Source organism: Pollicipes pollicipes, unplaced genomic scaffold (genome assembly GCF_011947565.3).
Source record: "Pollicipes pollicipes isolate AB1234 unplaced genomic scaffold, Ppol_2.1 Scaffold_6686;HRSCAF=7923_pilon_pilon_pilon, whole genome shotgun sequence".
In the NCBI taxonomy this organism is placed as follows: domain Eukaryota; kingdom Metazoa; phylum Arthropoda; class Thecostraca; order Pollicipedomorpha; family Pollicipedidae; genus Pollicipes; species Pollicipes pollicipes.
In genome coordinates this window covers 14,758,497-14,782,614 of record NW_023596921.1, presented here as the reverse complement: position 1 = coordinate 14,782,614, position 24,118 = coordinate 14,758,497, and the positions used below count along the sequence as shown (strand labels likewise).

Below are 24,118 nucleotides of genomic sequence, written 5' to 3'. Positions count from 1 at the left end.
GTACAGATGTCTAGGTTCTGGGGGTCTTTGCAGATTAGCCTCAGATTTGACCTTGTTTGACCTTATTTGACCCGTATTTGACCTAGAAACCTCAAACTTTAACCTAAATGAGTTCCGTACAGGTCAACACACCCTGTGAATTTGGTGTCTCTAGCTCTCTTAGTTCCTGAGATCTCAGGGGTTCAAATTGACCCCCTCTCGAGCGAAGAGTACCCAATCGGCCACCCGGGCGCGTGTTAAGTTTATGTTAGAATAACATCGCTTATCCTCACGGCTTGGGTAAAGCTGGTTCACTTATATCTTGGCAGGGCACGCTATACGGTATCACCATAGGTATAGCAATAAGTCAAGAATGAGTCCTCATTTACGAAATAGCGTGTATCGTGCGTAACATGCCGTGCCGTTGTTTGAGCCGGTAATCCCATGGGCCTGCAGCTGGTGGCAGTGCTGTGGCCTGAGTCGATTTCTGTTGCCTGCACATGTAGGCTCGTATTTTGTAGGCCCACATACTGAGAGCTGCCGTGAGCCAGCAGTTTTTATCGCTCAAGTTTTGCAGTCTGTACGAACTCCACATTCACATCCACACGTTTTGTGGCACATGCCAGGTCTGCTGCTGTTTATTAGCATGAAACAGTACCTTTGTGAACAGAATAATCACATAATCATACCTGCATGCATTAAAATTGCGATATGTGTCGGTGACCTTTCTAAAGATAACAGAGATCAGTGACCTATGGTGACGATGTAGAAAACTTGTGGATCCTGGCTTGTTTTTGTGCTGGATCTGATTTAGAACATGAGCTTATGCCCGCTCGGATTATGCCGTTTGAGCTCCATACCGCTGTGTTGCATACTTCAAAATTTCAGTAGTATGGTTGACATAATCTGGAGGGCTGCCGGGTGACCTAAACGGTCCATGCAAGACATCGTTGGCCTCGGACGTCTGATTATAACTATCAGTCGTTTTTATTTCGCGTGTCTAGCTAAATTTCGATTGCGCGGCGAGGAGGCCAACCCCTTCCTCACTTCGTCAACGACGCGAGTCGAATGGCGCCAACGGGGAGTGTTAAGCTAATGAAGCGTTGGAAACGGCCTGTCTGGCGTCTGGGGCTCTTAGTGGAGTCGTTCCGCAGCACAAGAGCTGAAAACGTTGGAAAATCTGCAGTGTCTGCAAATGAATCGCATTGATCGGTTTCAGTAGAAACAATGAAACTCACAACACTTTTAAAGTTGTGCACTCTGGGCTTGTGGTAGGAAGCTATTCAGTTACACATATTCTTGCTATTTGTCAGTGGTCTAAAATCCATATCTGTTAGATTTAGCTGTTGCGGGCTAGTATGGGCTTACAATAACTTAAACTCCTATTCTTTAAACATTTGATCCGAACCTTTTGAATCGATGGCTTTCTGGCATCAGAGCTCACGTTAAGCAGTACTTGTGGTGTAAGCCCTGACTTCCACCATCCGATCGAGCAATTCCAGGTCAATGGTAGAATCGCTGTCCCCCTCCCTCTGACGTTACGTGACCTTTGGCGTGAGAGCTGCCAACGGCCACAGGCCATACCTGTGAAACGAAAATAGCGTGCACCTATATATACTCGCACCCACCTGGCCACAAGTGGATAGATCGAAAGGGTTACGCTCTAACCAACAATTATCTTATTACACATATAAATGCTATCTCTTATCGCCTGTTTGTAAATTTAGCCGAATGGACAAAAAATCAAGACACGAATGTTTGCCATTTTACATAGGGCTTATTCATTCATTACATACGCAAATCATATATATATATATATATATATATATATATCGTAGATTAAACCTTTGGAATTCGTGATCTTTAGTTAAACTGTATGCTGGACTGAACCTGGGAAAGATGAGCTACGTTCTGAGAAGGGCTCCCAGATGTATGATCCGTAACGATCTCTGAGCGCTGGTGGTGGTGACCTGCCCCTTTTGGCCGCGGGCCAACCCTGACCTATGCCCTCTGTGTCGCCAGCCGAGGTCAGGATGCCGAGCGGTGGTGTGGACAAGCCGGTGATCGAGGACAACCGGGATGGCACCGTGACCATCAAGTACGAGCCGAAGGAAGAGGGCCTACATGAGCTGCTGCTGAAATTCAACGGGGAGCACGTGCAGGGTGAGGGGCCAGGGTTCAGGCTCGGTCAGGGGCAGAGGTCACGGTCTCGAATGGCTGTGGCCTGAAGCGCGGAGACAGCGATGCAGTGACAACGCGGGAACCAACGTAGGAGGGCACACGCTGGAAAATGAAACGGGACGGGATGGAAATAGGGTGCTCAGGACCGGGTAGCTGAAGCCTTCCAGCTGCATTGTCAGCGTCTGTTCTACTACATCTGCCACGACCGGGGCTCGTTCGAGTGTGATGGGTGACCCTCAGGACCGCCTGGACCGGGGTCGGCCGGCCCGTCCAGCGGGCGGCAAGCCGATGCCACGAGCCGATGCGCCCGCTCCAGGCTTCCAGCCCGCTGCCCAGCGGACGGCCCGCGTATTTTTAGCGGCGGCACCTGCTGTACGGTCGGGAGGAGAAAACTCGGTCACGTCTACCGGCGGCAAACGAGCCGTTTTTTCTCATCCGGTCGTTGCTTTCTGGGACGGGAGGGGGGATAAGTGGCAGCGAGCCACGAACAGGCGATGGAAGAGCAGGCGGTATTTAAAACGTGGCAGATTATTTAACGACAACCTTGTAGGCTTTTGAGCAACAACCCTCGTGTCGTGCTCGTGAAGAGCCAGGACAACTCGCTTAACATTGCAAAGACAGTAATTTCCTCTTCACCAGGGCGAGTGCACGTGCCAGCTAGCAGTAAGTGCCATTGTGGGCCAACACTGGATATTTCTGTCCTACGTTGCGTTCAGTTCTGTCCTCGTGCAGCCAGCCCACGCCACGCCCGACGCGCTCCGTCTCCGGCAGGATCCCCATTCAAGTTCCACGTGGATTCTCTGGCGAGCGCTATGTGACGGCGTACGGTCCGGGCCTGGTGCATGGCATCACCGGCGAGCTGGCCACCTTCACCATCACCACCAAGGACGCCGGTGCAGGTAGTGAAAGACTACGCGGTAAATACCACACCCCACTCTAGGCATGCCGCCGTTGCCGCCGCCGCCGCTGCTGCCGCCGCCGCCATCGCCGCCGCCGCTGCTTCCGACGCCCGGCCCATGCTGTCGCCCAGTCTGCGCTTCTGCCCTCCTGCGGCTTGCCGTAGCGTCGTCTTTTCGCCGAGCCGCAGCGCCACCTATTTTGCGGATCCGGCAGCCGCTGCACACGAGCGCTTGGTCGTTGGAGTGGGATGTGACGTGTCGTGTTGTTGGTGCTCTTCATCGAGCACACTTCGGCATGCGGGGTGCTTCCATACTTGGCGAGCGGTTTCATTGCTCTTGCGCTTGGTTATTCGGGACTGCTAGGCAGACTTCTAACGTAGCCTTATTTATCCTAAAGTATACTGCATCTTGTTCATCAGCGTTGTCTGCTGAGAGCAAAAACCACGGTTTAAATCCTTTCCAAAAGAGGGTGATGGTCCTTGCTTCGGTTGTGATAAAAGTTGCCCATAGCAGAGAAAACGGCGTATGCGACTGCCCACATTCAGGTGTAAGGGTACAAAAGACACAGCTTTATGGCCCAGCAGGCCTGTCACCCAGTTGCATTTACCAGATTCTCTTGTGTCTTCCTGGCAACCAGCAGAACAGCAACAGGGGGGGGGGGGGGGGGGGGGAGGGTCAGAGTTCTGCCAGTGCGCCAGTTAATACGGGAAACGCATGTTGATAATGATAGATAAACGTTTCACATATCGTACCTGGGTGCATCTGCACCTCTAGTGCCCTGCAATATTTCAATGACAAAGTGGTGACTCAAAAGTTGTTTCGTAGCTGCTCGACGATTGGGCGATCCATCCATCGGTCTGCCCCATGGTTTGGTCAAAAGACGTCTGGAGAGGGCTCGACCAATCAAACAAAACTGCGTAGGTTGTCTTCCAAGTAACGCTTTATGCGCTAGCGCTCATATAGCCAAGACCCTCGCCAGTTTGATATGCTTGGATATTGTGTGCCACCGTGTTTGGATATTGTGTGCTCGCAATGTGCATGTAGATAATGTGCTGTGGACTGCGGGGTTGGATAAGTTACTGTGTACTACACACGTTTCATGAACTTCCCAGTAGGTGTTTCGTGGTTTCTGTTATTGTCCATGTTTCGGACAGCTTTTTGGAGTTGTCTGCTGTGTATAATGTGTTATTTTGTTTTTGATAAGCATGGTATTTGTATCGTTATGAGTACCGCTCAGAACTATGACCTTAGCATTTCGCCGCTACCGAAAGCATATTTGCGTGGAAATATTATTGTTTGTCACCAGCTGTCTTGTTCCAGACTGAACAGCACAAGTTGTCGTTGGATTGATTGTCATTTAAGGTCGCCATATGGTCATGTTATGCTTAGGAGTTTATGTATGTATTCAACTTTTTGTCCATATAACCACTAGAAATGGTTGCATTCGTTTTTAAACAGAAATTCGAGGGCTCTTTCTGCTCACGTGATTTGCATGAACCGGGCGGTCGCAGGCAACTGGCACTGTACTCCGCCGTATAGTGCTATATTTGCACGCATCGTTGCGTTGAGATGTTAACTTTGGCTGTGCGAGTAATTACCCAGCTTGCACAACTAGACACTTTAAACTATTAAACTGACCATACTTAACGATGCAAGTTCGAAGGATCTCCTCTCTCACGTGATTTGCACGAACCGGACGCTAGCAGACAGCTGACACTGCGCTCCGGCGCGCGGTGCTGTTCAGGAGGGCTGTCGCTGGCGGTGGAGGGCCCGAGCAAGGCCGACAATCAGTTGCCATGACAACAAGGACGGCACGGTGTCTGTCTCGTACCTGCCCACCATCACCCGGCGTGTACAAGATCGCCGTCAAGTTCTCCGACAAGCACATCAAGGGCAGCCCGTTCTCGGTGAAGATCACTGGTGAGTCAGGCGCAGCGGTGAAAGTCACTGGTGAGGAAGGCGTAACGGTGAAGGTCCACTGGTGAGGAAGGCGCAGCGGTGCCGCCAGCCGGTGGTGTTGCTGGCATGCATCCACAGGCGACAGTCGCAGGGCCGGTCAAGCTCGGAGTGACGCGCTCCTCGCAGTGTTGTGTGCTGGGCTGAAGTCCACTGCGTGAGAGGCCGTCGTGCAGTTCATCGTGACGACACTGTGACTGGCGCTTGAGTTTGGCTCTTCGCAAGGGGCGAGGGTTTCCTCCTGTGGCGATGTCAGATCCTCAGCAAGTTGTCTGTCGTCAAAAACCAACCGTGTACCCTATATATGTAGCCACTTGATAAATATGGCGCAGCGGCATCATTCTTTTCTAACGAAACGTGTCATGCCTGGACAGCTGGCCTCTTCCGTTTCGATGACAAACGCCTCCCCCCCCCCCCGCCCCATGAACCGGACTGCTCGATCTCACGACCGAGCTTCTCTGCCGCAGGCGAGGGACGCAAGCGGAGCCAGGTGTCGATGGGCGCCCAGTCGGAGGTCACGCTGCCCGGCAAGGTCAGCGAGAAGAACATCAAGGTGTTGAACGCCTCCATTACGGCACCGTCCGGCCTGGAGGAACCCTGCTTCCTCAAGAAGCTGACCAACGACCAGCTAGGTAAGCCAGCCGCCAATAAGCAGTCTGTGGCGACAGAGTACACTACTTAAAAAGAGAACTTGCTGAGCAAGCGCATGCACACGCCCCTATCTGGTGTAGCTGCCCGTGTGACACTGCTGATCATGTGTGGTGCCTGTAACCGCGGACTGCCAGTCACAATGATGCATTTCAACTGACAGAGCGTCCGGAAAGTCTCGTTATTCATGTTATTAAAGCCTCATATGCAGCCGACTTAACACATTTTTTTGTCAGCTTCGCTGGGTCTTATTGAGGCCTGACATCAATTATTTTACACTTTCACCACCTGGCATGAGAAGCCTGAACTGCTGGACGCCGTGAGATGCACGGTCCCCCCCCCCTCTCTCCTCTCTCTCTACCCTCTCTCTCTCTCTCTCTCTTTCTCTTCTCTTCTCTCCCTCACTCCCTGCTCTCTCGCTGTCTCTCTTGCCGTCTCTCTCCTCTCTCTGTTTGTTTTCGATCGCTGTGTATCCACCGCCGCCATCACCGTCAGGCACTTCTTCTTCACACACGCCCCGCCGCCGCCAGGCATCTCCTTCACGCCACGCGAGATCGGCCAAACACCTGGTCAGCGTGAAGAAGAAGGATACCGCCATCAGCGGCTCACCCTTCAAGATCATGGTCAATCCTCAGGAGGTGGGCGACGCCTCCAAGGTGGAAGGTGTCGGGCACGGCGCTCACTCAGGGCAAGTGACGCACGTGGCCAACAAGATCGCCATCGACACTAAGGAGGGCCGGTCAGTGGTCGTCGTCGGGCATGGGCGGTGGACAGTCAGTGACGTCGTCGCTGGGGCGGGCTCGGGCCGGGCCTCTGGGCTGGACGCCCCTCGCGGGGTTGGCGTTGAGCTACCTACACACCGGTCACCGTCTGCGAGGCTGCGACTTTTTCATTCAAAAAGGCATAGCGCTTCATACCGTCCGCATCTATCTCAGACCGTTTCATATCGTCCGCAGCTATCCCGGACAGTTTCGTACTGTCAGCAGCTATCCCAGGCAGTTTCATACCCTCCGCAGCTAATCCCGGACCGTTACGCGCCGTCCGAAGCTATCCCGGACCGTTTCATATCGTCCGCAGCTATCCCGAACCGTGACATACCGTCCGCAACTATCCCGGACCATTACATACCGTCCGCAAGCTATCCCGGACAGTTTCATACCGTCCGTAGCTATCCCGGACCAGATTTCAGCGGCATGCGCTGCAATCAGCATTGTTGCTTGTTCATTTTGATGAGCGAGGATTGCATCTCGCGTGGACGCTTATACCAGCACGGTTCTCATCCAAGAACTAAGGCCTAGTGTCAATGACGGCTGCAGACCGCTGTCAGCGTTCCTGATGTCCATCGATTCAAGCCTTTGACTGGTGGCCATTGTTCATTGACCAAGCGCCCACCCCGCTGCTAGGCTATGGGTGGCGTATCGCTGTCCGTCGAAGGACCGAGCAAGGCCGAGATCAAGTATGACGAGAAAGCGGACGCAAGCTGGAGGTTTCTTACAACCCCAAGGAACCAGGCTTCTACATCATCAACCTGAAGTTCGCCGACCATCACGTCAAGGGCTCGCCGTTCACCTGTAAGGTAGGCATTCGGGTGCCGCGAGGGGACCAATCACACACAAATGGGGCAGCTGCGTTTTTTTTTTTAAGGAAATCATTGCATATTTTTAACGCAGGTCCTTGAAAGCCGATGATAGAGCACACCACACTTGTAAGTCTGCCCTTTGGTCTGAAGCAAAGTGAGCAAGTGATCAGACGGCATTTCGGGCCTTTCGTGTGTTGATGTAGAACGTGCTAGCGCTACGTTTTACATCATTTACACAACATGTGACTACTGGCACATGTGACCTCAACTACAAAGATCTCTGACGCACTGAGGTCATGGCAAATATCCTCATATCCGACCTAGAAATGCCGCTTGAATGGGCGGACGTTCAAGACAGTGCACACAAATAAAGCACACCCGCAAAAGCCTGCCACCAGTCGTCCTGCGGCAGCACCGGGTGCTCGCATGCAGCCGGCAAGCGCTTCATAGGACAGGCGCTTCCATAACCAAGCCGGTGGCTGCTCCCAGGTGACGGGAGAGGGCTCGAACACGCAGACGGAGCGTATCAAGCGCAACCAGGAGGCGGTGCCGCTCACCTCCGTCGGCTCCAGCTGCGCGCTCACCTTCAAGATGCCGGGCGTGTCGGCGCTCGACCTGAGCGCCGCCGTCGCCTCCCCCGGCGGCGTGGTCGAGGATGCCGCCATCTCAGAGCTCGAGGACAACCTGCACGCCGTCAACTTCGTGCCCAAGCAGCTGGGCGTGCACACGGTGTCCGTGCGCTACCGGGACGTGCACATCCCCGGCTCACCGTTCCAGTTCACTGTCGGCCCGCTCAAGGTCAGGGGCGTGAGGCGGCGCCGGCTCGAAGCGAGGCGTCTCTCGCCCAGGCACGAGGCGTGCTTGGGCTCCGCGTGGGCTCGTCACTGACGCCGGCTGCGCTTCATGTTTGTTGCATGCTCTCCCCTTTCCGGTCTTTTTTGCGGATTATCGACCGAAGAGTGCGTGACGACTGTGAAAGCGGCTTAAACTTACATTGTACAACAGCAGCATGCTGAAGCGGAAAGCTGCATCTGCAGCTATCCCATCCGCTGATGATACCCAAGTTTTTACATCTGGAAAAAGACTCTCCCACAGCTCATTGCTACACTAGAACATACACTTGACTCTTTGAACACCTGGTTTCTCTACCACGGTCTGAAAGTAAATACTGGTAAGACGGAACTTATGGTTTGTGGCTCCCGTCAAAATGGCCGAGGCGTGGTTGCCAAATCTATTCGGTTCCACGATGGCGCAGTGCGTGGGGGCCCCACCGTCAGAAGCCTCAGCCCAGTGTTTGACAAGCACCTCACCTGGTACTCTCACTCATCATCTGTCAAAAAATGCAGCGGTATCCTCCCACGTGCGTTAAAAGATCCCACGTGACCTGCCTACCCTGGCCAATGTCTTGGTCGTCTCGCACGATCGCCCGCCCTGCCACCTAGGCAACGGGTCAAAGAACAAATGCTAAATGCCTCCAAAAGACATTAAAGTTTGCGCTGCGCATTGTCTCCGATCTCGCAAATTTTATGGTATATCAGACGTGCGTAAGGAGCTGGACTGGCCTACTGCCACTCAGCTTCACTAACGGTACTCCATTAACTTGCTTCGCAAAATGCTTGTTGTCGATGAACCGCAAGCTCTTGCCTCCCAGATAAGGGGCAACTCTGCTCTTCGCTAAAGCTCTGCCCGACAGGGCACTGATCTAGCTCTCTCGCAGTGAGGACGGAGGTGGGTAGGCGCGCTTCCTCAGTGAGAACGGAGGCGGGTAGGCGCGTCCTCAGTGAGGACGGAGGTGGGTAGGCGCGTCCTCAGTGCCGTACGATTCTGCAGCGCTTTGCCTCACTTTGTCACTCGCGTCCTTTGAACTTTTATTTGGAGAGTTTAATGACTATATGCGCGTGTTTGTATGTGCGTATTGATATATATATATATATATATATATATATTATATATATATATATATATTATATGTGTGTGTGTGTGTGTGTGTGTGTGTGTGTGTGTGTGTGTGTGTGTGTGTGTGTGTGTGGTGTGTGTGTGTGTGTGTGTGCATGCGTGCATGCGTGCATGCGTGCGTGCGTGCGTGCGTGCGTGCGTGCGTGCATGAGGTATGTTTTGAGTGTGTGCCTGTGATGTTTTCCACTGCGATCGCTGCTACGAGTGTCCCTTTTGACATACATCTCCGTTTAATCTTATCGACCCGACACTCAAAGCGGTCATTTGGGGTTGGAGGGTGTTCTAGACGTCAATACAATCGTACATGAATGCAAGGTGCGGGAGAATGGAAGGATAAGAGAGATAAGGTAATCACTCAACAGGTTTCAGTAGTGACTTGCAATGTGTGGGCAAGTATTGCACGCATGCCGTTTTTTAGCCTGGCTATCTAACATTTTACCTGTTCCTAAACGATAATAGTTTGTGACATTATCGTCTTTTACGAACATCTTAACCATCGCCTTTTACTAAAAACAGCAAAGCAGCACAAAAAAACTGCCGTAGCTTCACAACAATAGCACTAGCGTAGCGTTTATGCTATCCGCGTTTCGCATCATTGACGTGACCGTCCTGCCACGTTATCAGGACACTGTCACGGGGCACCACCCGTACCAGAAGTAGTGGCTCTGTCTGTGGCATGTTGTCATCCGTGACCAGGCTCGCCCGAGGTCATACCTTGGCCTGTGCCCTGACCTGACCTGGGACTGAGACCTGGCCTGAGCTGGGACCCTGACCTGACCTGACCTGGGACTCCGACTTTACCTGACCTGGTACTCTGACCCGGCCTGACCTGAGACTCTGACCTGACCTGACCTGGGATGTGCCCCGCAGGACGGCGGCGCCCACCGCGTGCACGCCGGCGGGCCGGGTCTCGAACGGGGCGAGCAGGGCATGCCCAGCGAGTTCAACGTGTGGACGCGCGAGGCCGGCACCGGCTCGCTGGCCATCAGCGTCGAAGGACCCAGCAAGGCCGAGGTCGACTTCAAGGACCGCAAGGACGGCTCCTGCTACGTCAGCTACGTCGTCTCCGAGCCCGGTCAGTGCTGACACATTCTAAAGCATATCAGAAAGTGGAAGGGGCTTTCTTGTGATACGGATTCAGCCTATCGAAAACTGTATTTGTGTTGATAGGTAGAATTTGCGGGACATTTTCTTCATTCGTTCAACACCCTCCCCCCGGCCATGAGTTGTTCAGCTGTACCAGCTCAGCAGTTCTTTGACGTGAGTATGACCCTTATCGCAGACAGCAAATATGATCGTGTAATCATGATTTCATTGTCGCATCGTGTGTGGTCTATGGTGTCACAGGTAAACACAAAACGCTACATAAAGAAATATGTCAGTTGTTTAGGATTTGCTGGGACTGAAAAGCTACTTTTAATATCAAAATGACCTATTCACTCAGGAAAAAGAAGAAGAAAAACTTTGCGATCTGTCTGACTACAGTAAATCAGAATACCCAAAATGCTGTCACTTTGTCAAATGATTTGTCTCCTTTTTAGTCGTCAAATTTTGCTGTCATATATTGTTTACTTTGTTACTGTACGTAATCTCGTGAATCAAATGCCGGATAGGGAAAATTAGTACCTCTTCACAATTTAACCTTGTCGAATAAGAAAATATGCGAGAAACGATTGGATTCGTAATGCGCCTGAAGTTGCGGCATCCTTTTCGAATCACTATTTTCACGTACTGTGTGCAAGATGTTTTTCATTGCGCTGCCATGCTCCAAAATTTTTACTTTAATTTGGATCTTAGGGAGGTAAGTGCCACGTGGTGATACTTCCATCAGCGTTTTACCCCATGGCGTTACGGCCGCACAAAGCGCAACGTTACAACACGTAGAAGTTTGAATATCTCTGGTGTCTGAACTTGGCTGGCGTCAGCAGAGGTTTGAATATCTCCGATGTTTGAGGTTGTTTCGCGTCATGAAACTGCTCTTGGGGCCAAAAGTTTCTGCTTCTTCGAGGAGAAATCAGACGCCGCGGGCAGCCGGCCGCACGGAGCTGGCGGGCGCACAGGCGCCCAGGCAGCGCGGGCAGCCGGCGCATCAGCCTTCTTCAGTAGGTCTCAGCGATATGAGCATAATTTGTGCTATCGCTATTCCGTTTTGAATACGAACGACAGCCGATCACGAACGAGCACCGTTTCGCCGGCGGCATGGGCCTATTGGCGAGACCTGTTTACAGAGAAAACACATGACTTTTCCGCAGCCGGGAGGTGGATATACACTGACATTTTGGCAGCTGCTTACTCGTGGGCTATTTCCTATGCTGGCGTGGGCGGTGGACGCCAGTTACCTGAACATCCGTCAGCTAATTGTACCGATGTCTTCTGTGGCGGATGGGCAAGACTTTACGGGACGTTGCGCTGGCATTGTCATAAGTAATGATAGCGTTCGCTGCCAGCCATCGCGGCAGTCAGGCGTGGTTGTCGAACGCTGAATGAACGCCGCACCTTCAGCAGTCTCAGAGGTGTGTAGGAGAGGCTCCGTGCCCGTCGCCGTCAGTGGTCGGTGCCCGGCGCGGCCGCCGTGGGCGGGTGACTCATCTCTTGGCTCGGCTCACAGCGATCCCTCGGGTCGACAGTGAAGCCCTCCGACCCCGCCAAGGCACACCGACGCAGCGCTGTGGAACCGTCCCGAGGCACGGGTGTGGTGGGGGTAGAGAGCTTTTGACGTGGCTTGGAGGCCAGGACTTCGAGACCTTGAAAGTGTACATTTCCGTACCGGTGACACCCTCCCTTAGTTCTAGCTTGCTGTATGCGTTGGCTCCAGGTGCTATTATTGATCAGCTGCTTGCAGGACATCGCTCGCGAAAGCTGTAATACAAAAATGCGTATTTCACACTCGCCAGCTGATAATTCCTTACCTCAGAATTTCGACGCAGATTGCTTATGGGCACCCTGGGCACACAAATTTCAGGAACACACAGTTTTTGTGTGGGTTGAGGCCCATCAATAAGTTGACATTTTATACACTATTGCAACTTCCAATATTCAATTGTCTTGCACATTGCAAGACGATTGAAACCTAAGCAACAAACAGATGTTCAGTTTCAGCAAATCGCGGACACGTCCAATGTTGCCACTCCTGCAGATTGTCTTCGCGCGTTATGCTTTGGATTAAGACGTTGCTAGAACCCAGGCGCCACAATGTGGCTTTTGCCGTCCAGAGGACCCATGAAAGAAAGGTTAGAACCTGACACGATTATCACGACGGAAAGGGAACGTTCAGCAGAACAGAATATAACAAATAACTCGGAAACTGCTGCCATGGGTGTTTGCATATTCAATTCAACACTTGTTTTGGTAGCTCTAATCCTTTTTTATTTGGAGTGATGAAACTATTTAAATGGCAATACCCTCACATAACGTTGAACCATCGACCTCGACGATAGGTGCGAGCTGATGTAATGGTTAGTATATTTGCTTTCTGCCGGTGGTTTCTAAAATCTGAAATTCGGGTGGTAGTCACGTGCTTATATATATATATATATATATATATATATATATATATATATATATATGCATAAATAAAGTCGTAAAGGGATATGCTTTCAATGTCAGCAGACTTGCGAATACCTACAGCTGGTCTCATTATTTTAAATGTGCCCAGTTCCACGTCATTTCAATTCACCAACTACCCGGGAGGTTCCTACATGTCGGCGAAGGTTGACCGCTCAGAGCGCAGGTGGTCCCGTGTCACGGGCGGATGGAGTCCGCGCCGCACTGACGGACCGCGCCGATGACTGCTGACCCCCCCCCCCCCCCCCCCGCCACAGGTGAGTACCGAGTCGGCATCAAGTTCAATGACTCACACATCCCCGATTCGCCGTACAAGGTGTTCGTGACTCCGGCCAACAAGGACGCACACAAGGTCACCGTGGGTCAGCTGCCCGACGCCGGGGTCCAGGTCAGCAGTGGGCGGGGTCAATGGCGAGCTGGGTTGGGTCGCCTTCGAACACTGCGCTGTACCGATTCAGCCAGTGACGGCATTTGACGCGCCTTTTCGTCCTACCGAGGATTTCGGGCCTCATCCCGCACAGCGCGCTCAGTCGCCCTGTTACCAGAAGCTGCATTGTACAGCGAGCTCACTTGTTTCTGCCCGATGGGGCGGGGTCTGCCGAGTATTGGATCCCGTCTGGCTGTTCCAGAATAGCCTGACTGTGTAATGAGACCAGCGCCTCGTCACGGTCTCGTCTCGCGCCCGCTCCGACTGTGCTTCGCTCGGCCGGCAGGTGGACAAGCCCATCATCTTCACGGTGGACCGCACCGACTGCAAGGGTCAGCTGGACTGCAAGGTGGTCTCTCCCAGCGGGCACGAGGACGACTGCTTCGCCCAGTACCTGGACGAGGACACCTACTCGGTCCGCTTCTTGCCCAAGGAGAACGGCATCCACCAGGTGAGCGTCGCTGCCCCTGCGAGCCGTAGTTCCAAACCGCGGGATACCAGTTTGGAGGTCGCAGTTTATGAAGAAGTAGCAAGTTCTCGCGGGTGCCACTGCCCCCTACGCCGACGTTGCCCCGGGTCATAGCTGCTACCCTTCCCTACACTGCTGACGTCACATCCCGAAGGGATCTTCCGCTCCTGAAACACTTTTCAGCGAGATGCGATCGGGGTGGAGTGGAACGACATTTGAAGTTTCACCCCTGACACTCCTATTGGCATAACTCGCGTCATGCCGCGGATATGCATGTCCAGGCTACGGGCGCCGTCACCGCCATCCCAAAGCCACATCAGGGCAGCCCGTTCAGCCCGTCCTGTTCCGCAGCTGCACGTCAAGTGGAACAACGTGCACGTGCCGGGCTCGCCGTTCCGGCTGAAGATCGGCAAGCAGGACGCTGACCCGGCGGCCGTGCACGCGCACGGCAAGGGCCTGGAGAAAGGCCACACCGGGCACAAGTCCGACTTCATCGTGGACACGTGCAACGCCGGCGCCGGCACGCTGGGAGTCACCATCGACGGACCCTCCAAGGTAGGCACGCCGCTGCATCAGACTGGGTCTGGCTAGCGCCTCCGCGGCTGGAGTGTCGGCGCTGGGTGTCACCATTGACGGACCCTCCAAGGTAGGCACGCCGCTGCGTGAGAAGGGGTGTGGTCAGCACTTACGCGGCTGGAGTGTCGGCGCTGGGTGCCACCATTGACGGACCCTCCAAGGTAGGCACGCCGCTGCGCGAGACCGGGTCCGGCCAGCGCCTTCACGGCTGGGGTGTCGGCGCTGGGTGTCACCATCGATGGACCCTCCAAGGTAGGCACGCCGCTGCGTCAGAAGGGGTCTGGTCAGCACTTACGCGGCTGGAGTGTCGGCGCTGGGTGTCACCATCGACGGACCCTCCAAGGTAGGCACGCCGCTGCGTCAGAAGGGGTCTGGTCAGCACTTACGCGGCTGGAGTGTCGGCACTGGGTGTCACCATTGACAGACCCTCCAAGGCAAGCCCGCTGCTGCGTCAGACAGGGTATGGCCGGCGCCTCCGCGGCTGGAGTGCCGCCGTTGACAGAGCTACTCGGGTCGTGATGAGTGATACAGCTGGTCAGTGTACAAGAAGGGGAGGTCATGCCTAGTTGTTACATAGGAAGGTCACTTGTGTTCATGTCGTCCAATCCAAGCGTCGGATTACGCTAAGACGCCGTCGTGCATTGCAAAATCCCCTGATAAGTGGCCTCCCCAGTTTTAGGTGCATGTTTTAGGTTCAGTTTTAGGTTTATGAATTGTTGTGGTTCAAAACATGTTCTTGCGCCCTCAGATCTATTCTCACTCAAGTGAGTTTGTAATTTTCATAATTTCAAGTTATCGAAACGTAGGATACCTCGCAGAAAGCTCCTGCTATTCATTTACCTTTGGTTTAGCGCATCAAATACCTACCACCACAGTTTCAGCTGATAATTGTCACCGATCTAAGACACAGCGGCGGCCACTGGCTCGCAGTTTGATCACCTGAACGCCAGTTACATGCAGTGCAGTGAGCAGCGCTCTTCGTCCGCCGCCAGTCACCTCTCTCTCTCTCTCTCTCTCTCTCTCTCTCTCTCTCTCTCTCTCTCTCTCTCTCTCTCTCTCTCTCTCTCTCTCTCTCTCTCTCTCTCTCTCTCTCTCTCTCTCTCTCTCTCTCTCTCTTTTTCTCACGTTCCGTGCCTTATCGCTCACACAACGCGCGCTCTGGCCAACCAACCTGGCGGACAGCGGCCTGGTCAATCTGACACCGCCCCTGGCCCGCGTGACACCGGATCTGACCCGGCTGACACTTGCTTCTGACCGCCAGGTGTCGATGGATTGTACGGAGGTGGACCAGGGCTACAAGGTGCGTTACACGCCGCTCAGTCCTGGCCACTATTACGTCGCCATCAAGTACGACGGCTACCACATCGCCGGTTCGCCCTTCAAGGTCGAGGCCACAGGTAAGTGTGGCTGCTGGGTGCTGAGCGCAGATACGGGTACTCGGCAGAATGAAGAGTGTGGTTACAAACAGTGCCAAGTGTTTAAGCTGCACGTCTGTGAAGACGGAGGTAAGATATCCATTTCCAACGGTCCCCGCGCTTTCTCCCAGGGTGAGAGACAGGCGATGCCATGTAGCCTCAGCAGCTGAGTGTGTCGTGAGGCCCTAATGACAGCAACATAATGGCAGGCGAAAGTAAATAAGTGATGGACACAAACTGACTACGCAACTTAACCCATGCCCTACTGGTTTCTCACCTTCACCTCACAAGGGCGTGCTTCAAAGCCCCCCCCCCCCCCACACACACACACTTAGACTCTGCGATTAAATAAGCTAGAGTCACAAAAAAGTTCAAAGCTCTCATCAAACTGAATCAGACAGCATGCAACACTTGCTCGGACCATCCTCGTGGACTGCGTCAGTATGTACACAACGTATCGGCCAGCTAATTTTCCGGTTGTCAGGTGTTAGACATTGAAAAGAAGTGAGTGGTGTTTTGCTTTCACCCATATGCGCGTCGCAACCCAGATTTTCATATAGGCGTCGCAACCTTAAAACTGCTAGGTCTCGAAACGAGCGCGACGGGAGCGGCCCTCTGATCGCGAGTTCAGCTCTCTACCAAGCAGGCTAATTGGAGGGGTCCTTGTCCTTGTCCTTGACCGGTCCTTGAAGTGAACGGAAGCTGATAAAAAATGAAGCTAAAGAAAATGGTAAATCCCAGGACATTTCAGTTACAACTGGTTATCCTACGGTAGTATAATAGAAGACGTGAATGTGCTTTGAATCACACGTAACCCTTAATGCGTGGTTTCAAAAGAAACTGATCTCTTAAACTGACCCCATTCTCCAGCTCATGTCCATGGCACGCTGCTCAAAAGTGACAGCTAGGTCTGATTTATCGCAGGAGATGCGCTTGAAAATTATATCTTATTTTTAAACACATTCGCTTTAAAGGGAAGGTTCACATCTTAAGATATTGAAAAAGGAACACATATGATGAATAAATTCACTTTTAGCTATCTGTGTACATTTACGTGGAAAAAGCCGCTATGGACAACAAAATTGCTCTGTTTAGTAAATATGCTCCTCGCTGCGTTATTGTTTGACTACAGCATGACATATTTGTATGCCGTTGAAGCACCGCCAAACTAGCCGTGCCAAATTGCCACTTGTAGCACTTCAAACTCGGCGAGAGATCCCAGCACGGGCTGGAAGTGTTTGCTGAGCCAAATATCGTTATGTGGTCGAGTTTTGCCCCTTTTCCATGGCGCTTTTGCATATTTATACACGAGTTTGTGATACCTTTATGTCCACATGCTCGGTTATGGCATTACCCTTAAGTTATTAGATTACATATCTCGTTGCCGCAATAAGTAGCAAGTGAAGAAACCATGTCTAACTTCATATATTATGTAGTAGAAAACATGTTTCGTGCATTCGAAGGCCCACCCTCTTATCCTCTTTCATGCTTCATCCCCTCGCGACGCCCGCTTGCCCGGAGTAGGCTGCATGCGCCAGCTGCGGGTCGGTCCCTGGAGGTGCACCCCGACTGGGCGCTCAGCGCACATCCCCCAGAGAGTCTCTGTGCGAGCTAAGCTGGACAGGTCCCCCCCCCCTCCCCAGGCGCATGTAGTCCTGCCCCACCGCTCCCGAGTCTCTTTCACCCAAAGCGAGCTAAGCTGGACAGGTCCCTCCCCCCCCCCCCCCTCCTCCCCAGGCGCATGTAGTCCTGCCCCACCGCTCCCGAGTCTCTCTCACCCAAAGCGAGCTAAGCTGGACAGGTCCCCCCCCCCTCCCCAGGCGCATGTAGTCCTGCCCCACCGCTCCCGAGTCTCTCTCACCCAAAGCGAGCTAAGCTGGACAGGTCCCCCCCTCCCCAGGCGCATGTAGTCCTGCCCCACCGCTCTCGAGTCTCTTTCACCCAAAGCGAGCTAAGCTGGACAGGCCCCCCCCCCTCCCCAGGCGCATGTAGCCCTGCCCCACTGCTCCCGAGTCTCTCTCACCCAAAGCGAGCTAAGCTGGACAGGTCCCTCCCCCCCCCTCCCCAGGCGCATGTAGTCCTGCCCCACCGCTCCCGAGTCTCTCTCACCCAAAGCGAGCTAAGCTGGACAGGTCCCCCCTCCCCAGGCGCATGTAGTCCTGCCCCACCGCTCTCGAGTCTCTTTCACCCAAAGCGAGCTAAGCTGGACAGGTCCCCCCCCCTCCCAGGCGCATGTAGCCCTGCCCCACCGCTCCCGAGTCTCTCTCACCCAAAGCGAGCTAAGCTGGACAGGTCCCTCCCCCCCCCCCCCTCCCCAGGCGCATGTAGTCCTGCCCCACCGCTCTCGAGTCTCTCTCACCCAAAGCGAGCTAAGCTGGACAGGTCCCCCCCCCCTCCCCAGGCGCATGTAGTCCTGCCCCACCGCTCCCGAGTCTCTCTCACCCAAAGCGAGCTAAGCTGGACCGGTCCCCCTCCCTCCCCAGGCGCATGTAGTCCTGCCCCACCGCTCCCGAGTCTCTCTCACCCAAAGCGAGCTAAGCTGGACCGGTCCCCCTCCCTCCCCAGGCGCATGTAGTCCTGCCCCACCGCTCCCGAGTCTCTCTCACCCAAAGCGAGCTAAGCTGGACAGGTCCCCCCCCCCCTCCCCAGGCGCATGTAGTCCTGCCCCACCGCTCCCGAGTCTCTCTCACCCAAAGCGAGCTAAGCTGGACAGGTCCCCCCCCCCCCTCCCCAGGCGCATGTAGTCCTGCCCCACCGCTCCCGAGTCTCTCTCACCCAAAGCGAGCTAAGCTGGACAGGTCCCCCCCTCCCCAGGCGCATGTAGTCCTGCCCCACCGCTCCCGAGTCTCTCTCACCCAAAGCGAGCTAAGCTGGACAGGTCCCCCCCTCCCCAGGCGCATGTAGTCCTGCCCCACCGCTCTCGAGTCTCTCTCACCCAAAGCGAGCTAAGCTGGACAGGTCCCCCCCTCCCCAGGCGCATGTAGTCCTGCCCCACCGCTCTCGAGTCTCTCTCACCCAAAGCCCGGAGATGATCACCACTGGTCGAAAGGGAGCTGATCCAAACAATCCAGCCAACCGAGCCTTGTGACGGAAACCTGCACAGCTTGTTTAACATTGTCGGATAGGCAAATGATGTCCACTATTTTTGGAAATCGCCCTCATTGACGCGAGGTCTGAACGCCTGGACGATAATATTATTCCTGTCTTTGAAAACCACCTGGCCTGAAGGATTGCAGCATTTCCATGACGTTGCTTTGGCGTCATGCATGCCTGGATATCCTTGAAATAGCCTGCACGTCTTCACGGGGGTGTAGCCCAGATACTAGGTGGCATTATGCCTTAAGAAGGGCAGGGCTGTGAACTGCACCGAATGATCTTCAAAATGGTCATTTCCGCTCAAAACCCCATTCAAATGTGCATCACTTCCTTTAAGGTACATTATATTAAAGTATTGCATTGGAGTTTGAAAGTTTAAATGCATCAAGTTATGCTGGCTTTTGCAAGGCCAGAACATCCAAGGTCAAGCTCAGGCAACCTTTGGCATGAGTTGTCAGTTTTAACTCTTTTGAGGTCACACGCTCTAAGCCTTGATAACACATTGTTCGACTTTGGAAGTCCTTTTTAACACTTTGGTCCATTGATGTGGCTTGCGTATTTCGGGATATAGTCCGTGGGACCAATGCTACAACCGTCCTCATCTAGCATATCACAGATCACATGTGTAGATATCCACACGTTCTTTTTAATAGAGGTTCCCAAAAGGTACTATTCAACGCTGTCCTCGGAATTGCCGTGGCATTCTTAGTTCCAAAAATAACAGTGGGTGTGGGGGGGGGGGGAGGGCTCTATGAAGTGCGGGTTTAACCTCTACGATCTGATACCTGTCAAAGGTCACTTTCAGGATTGCCCAGTCAAGCCTAGCTGATGCAGTTTGGTGAGATATTTCCAATGCCGTCTTTGCCTTGTTTAGTTTCCTAGAGCTCAGTGGTTTCTGAAGCGCCTCGTGGGGCGAAGATGAAACACTCCCGTAGCGCGAGGAGTAGTAGTAGCTATAGTAGTAACTAGCTGCTCATGCAGCAATACGTGGGCGTGCAAGCAAAAGTCGAGCCTGTGTTTCCCTACGAAAAAGGAACAAAACAGTCTATGTCCTTAAAGCCTCGCATACACGTCTTTTAGGCGGAACCAGACGAAATAAATGATTACGTGACTCAGCAAGACACATGTGCATCCAAAATGCATCACAATCAGGAGCGATGCAGCACTGGCGGGGCGCGAGGTGGCAAGAGTACGTCTTTCACCTCACTGTTTTGGGAGGTCGTTTTTGCCCAACCCCAAGGTTTGGTACCCAATGAAGATTGCAAAAGTTCGATCAAGCAGATCCCCATAACGGAGCTTAAGAGTGCCAAATTGGTCTCAAAAGACCTTGTCCTTCATCAAGAGGCCCGTTCTCTGGATCGCGAGACTGCCTTTATGAATTACGTAGTTCATGTTTTTAATCAGGAGACCCAGTTCTGTGTTGAAGGGAGTGTTGCATATTTGTATGGGGGTTTACACTGAAATCGCGATCTTGAGGATCGAAGAAGAAGATCGTTCGGTGCAGTTTACAGCCCTGCCATTCTTAAGACGTAAACCCATATAGTGTCTGAGCCACACACCCGCGAAGATGTGCAGACTTTCCAGCAGACCATTTTGTGGTCACGTAAGCATCCATGACGCCATAATAACGTCATAACAATCAAGGCCCGCGAAAAAAAAGACATTGCCGAGTCGTTCAGATATGACGTTCGTGAGGGCGATTTCCAGATATAACGGCTGTTAACTGGCTCTCAATCATTGTTGTGCGGGGTTTGGATGACGTAATAAAACACTGACGCATTGAGGAACATATTTTTTTTAAACAGAGAAATTGAGTTGTTTAAGGCAACCTTCAGGAAAACTTCCTTTTTATTCCCTTTACCATTTCAGTTTTTCATTTTTTAGCATTTCCTTTAAGCAAAAAGTAGTGAAACCATCCCAGTTTTCGTATATTGCCGTTTTTACCCTTTCCCCTCGGTTATTTCAGGCTATATTAGTCATCTCTGACTCTAATGCTGGCGGTGGAAATCCAAACCCAGCAGCACAGACCTTTTGGTGTAAATTCATTGATCATCCTCATGACATTGAAGGTTTCATCAAACATGTAGAAATGTAGATGCAGTCAAGCAGGACTGACTAAGTCGATGGAAAATTTCGTAGCTGCTTGCTGAGTCCATGACACGAACCGCCGTCGCTTAAAGCTCGCCCGAGCCAGAAAGTATCGCGTGCGTTCCAGATACGGCCCACGAGCGGGGCTGGCGTGTTTGTACAAACAACACGCTGCTGCCAACTAGCCTGGATCGGCTGCAACGGGCTGCCAAATACTGTCGATCGGAGGGTATTTTGAGGAATGTGGGTGGGACGCCGGGCGGCGGCGGCGGCGGTGGGTCGGCCGCCCGTCAGTGGCGCCGAGAGGAGCCCCCGGGCGGCCGCGCCATGTTCCAGTCACAGTGCGTGTGGAATCGGACCGGTGAGCGACCCGGGACAGCGGCCGGTGCGCCGGCGGCCGACGCTGTCAGGCGACCGACGCTGTCAGGCAGCCGACGCTGTCAGGCGGCGCCGCCCGACCACGGCGCCTCCCAGCGCCTCGTCTGCAGCCGGGATGAGGGGGGGGGGGGGGGCAGTGGTGTAGTGTCGGGATCGCGGTGCTGGTGCTGCGATCAACACGTGACGTACTGGTGAACGACCCGTGACCGACTCGGTAACAATACGCGACCGGTCATGACCATCCCGCCAGCCACCCATGACCAACGTGTGACCAGCCAGCACCCAACCATACAGTTAGCCGGCAACCAGTCCGTTAGTAATGCGTAACCGATATGTTGCCAACCAACGATCACCCGTTACCAACAAGTCGCGCCGTCGTAGGAGCCCTCCGTTGAGCTGGCCCTGGCCGACAGGTGACGAGCTGGCCGAGAAGGGGCCCAAGGAGCAGTCGTCGGTGGTGGTGGAGACGGTGAGCAAGGCCGCCACTAACAAGGAGGAGAAGCATGTCGCCTCGCTGCCCATCTTCCACTCTGACGCCAGCAAGGTGGACTGCAAGGGCATGGGTCTGAAGAAGGCGTACGTCGGGCGTCAGAATCAGTTCCAGGTGGACGCTGGACGCGCTGGTACGTGAGCCGAGATGAGCCGCGCGTGGTCAAGCCGAGGGCGATCCTCCAGCTTAAGGGTTGGGACGACACTGCAGCATGAACGCCAATGCGGCCGACCAGGGCCGCATTGGCGTTTATGCTGCAGTGCCGGCCTAACGCTTAAGCTGGAAGATCCACACGCGCTTAAGTCAGGTAGTTCAAAGTTTGTGCACCGGTCGTGGTGACCCCAGGTTGTGGGGAATTCCACAGCCATGCGGCACGACAGAAGCTCTTTTGATGCACCCACGCGTCTTGAGCCTTAACACAGGCACCAGCTGACTTGAGTACACTGGTTGTACATGGGCCGTTGCAGCCTAACTGGCGGTTGAGCCTTTTGAGCGTTTTCCTTTGGAATTTTTTTGCGTCAGAGAAGCGCGAGTGGACTGAGATCCGTGCTGTCGAACACAGGCTGTTACTTAAAAATAATTGTTAGGCGGCGGTCTTGTGCATGCAGATGAATCACTTGCAGTGTGTTGTAAACGCTTTTGGTTGCTTCTACAACAGTGACTGCGGCAACTGACAGGAACAGTTTTCTTGTAACAATGTTTCTTCAAAGCAATAGTGTAAGAGAAAGCTGACGGTGATGATGTGGGCTGCGCTGTCGCCCCGGTGTTTCCTTATCTCTGACAGCTGACGCCGTCCGTCTAACCGTCATAGCCGTGCCACTTATCCTTCAAACCATCGCGAAATGATGCTGACTGTGCTGCTGGCTCCCCAGGTCAGGACATGCTGTGGGTCGGCTGCTTCGGCCCGAAGAACCCGTGCGAAGAGGTGCACATCAAGCACATGGGCCGCAACCAGTACCACGTGTTCTACACGGTCAAGGAGCGTGGGAAGTACATCCTGGTGGTGCGCTGGGGGGCTGACAACATCCCCGGCTCGCCGTTTGAGATCGAGGTCTAGCCGCGCCGCCCGCCGCTGACGTCACAGCCTCGTCGGCGTGACGTCATAACGCCAGCCGACGCCGCAGGCAGTTCGGGTGCCTTGATCTGTGCCTTGGCGTGCCGCGGGACCTGACCAGTGGTGGACGAGAGTAGCACTGCCAGCGCCGTCGCCAGCGCCGCGGGGCGTCGCCGGCGCGGTCCGACGGCGCGCGTCCGCCCTCCCCACCCCCCTAACACGCCGGCGAGGCGGCCCCCGTGCCGCGCCGACACTCCAGCCGTGTTTGGAGAGCAGCCGCCCCGCCCGTCTGGCCGGCTAACTCGGAGAGCCTGCAGCAGTGGGATGGTCCTGTCTTCCCCGGCGGGCCAGCGGGAGCTCATCTGTCCTGTCCTGTGCCTCGGCGTGTTCTAACGACAGGGATCGCTGTGCACCTTATTAACGCGCATGATGTGCCCTGTCCCTCGAGTCATGCCCCCAACGTGTATTCACCGGCACGTAATTTTCCTAACCCGCCCGGACATTTGTATAACAAGAGAGCGCTACTGAGGGAGCGAAATATAGATTTAAGGTCGGAAGAGATCGAAGAATATGCCAGCTGAAGTTTTTGCCTGGGTCTCAATTTTTGACCGAAGAAGGCTTCGAGCGCCAGATCTTCCGAGACCCCCCGGTGTGCCATTTGAGGCTGCGGTAGTCTCTAACTGCGCCCCATCCAGCTGACTAGCCCAGCTGACCAGCAGCGCGCCGCCACGGCGGCGTCGCGGCACCGTCCACCTCTGTGCTGCAGACAAGTTCGATTGCACGCCCCCGGCTCCGGTGGACTACGCGCCACGCAACTTGTTTTCTCGTGATTATTTGAAGATTTTTGTTGGTTTTATCTTCGCGCATGACACTTAATAAAAAATTAGGGCGAAAAGCTGTATCTGATACTACTACCGACGTAGAAATGTGAGAAAGTCGAGGGATTCGTGGCGCTTTCGCGATTTGAACTATCGCCAGCGAGCCATCTCACGCACCGACTCCTCAGCGACGCTGATCACCTCTGCTGCCATGAACTGTCACGCACAGCTTTCGCATGTTTATAACAGGAGCGGATCCAGGGTTTCGTCAGGGGGGCGGGGGGTGGGGGGGGGGGGCGCATAACAATGTAGGGCCTCTCGAGTTTGGGACCCCCGTCCGCCAAAGATCCTCGCGTTCCGGCTGATGAATTTTATAGTTCTTACATCAAACTTTTTGTACGCTCACCCATCTTACCGTTCGCAGCCGTATAAAACTAGGCATACAACGTACGCATATACATGGAGATTGACCATTTTATGCAAGCCATGATGGAACCCGTCTCTCTGAGGCTAGGCATCTCGGAGAAAACATGGCAAAATGCACT

The 24,118-nt window shown here is 53.8% G+C and overlaps 1 pseudogene; it reads left to right on the top strand.

Annotated features, from left to right (window-relative positions):
* Positions 1–23,650, top strand: part of LOC119107962 (filamin-A-like) — a 117,082-nt pseudogene extending 93,432 nt beyond the window's left edge.
* The last annotated feature ends 468 nt before the right edge of the window (positions 23,651–24,118 follow it).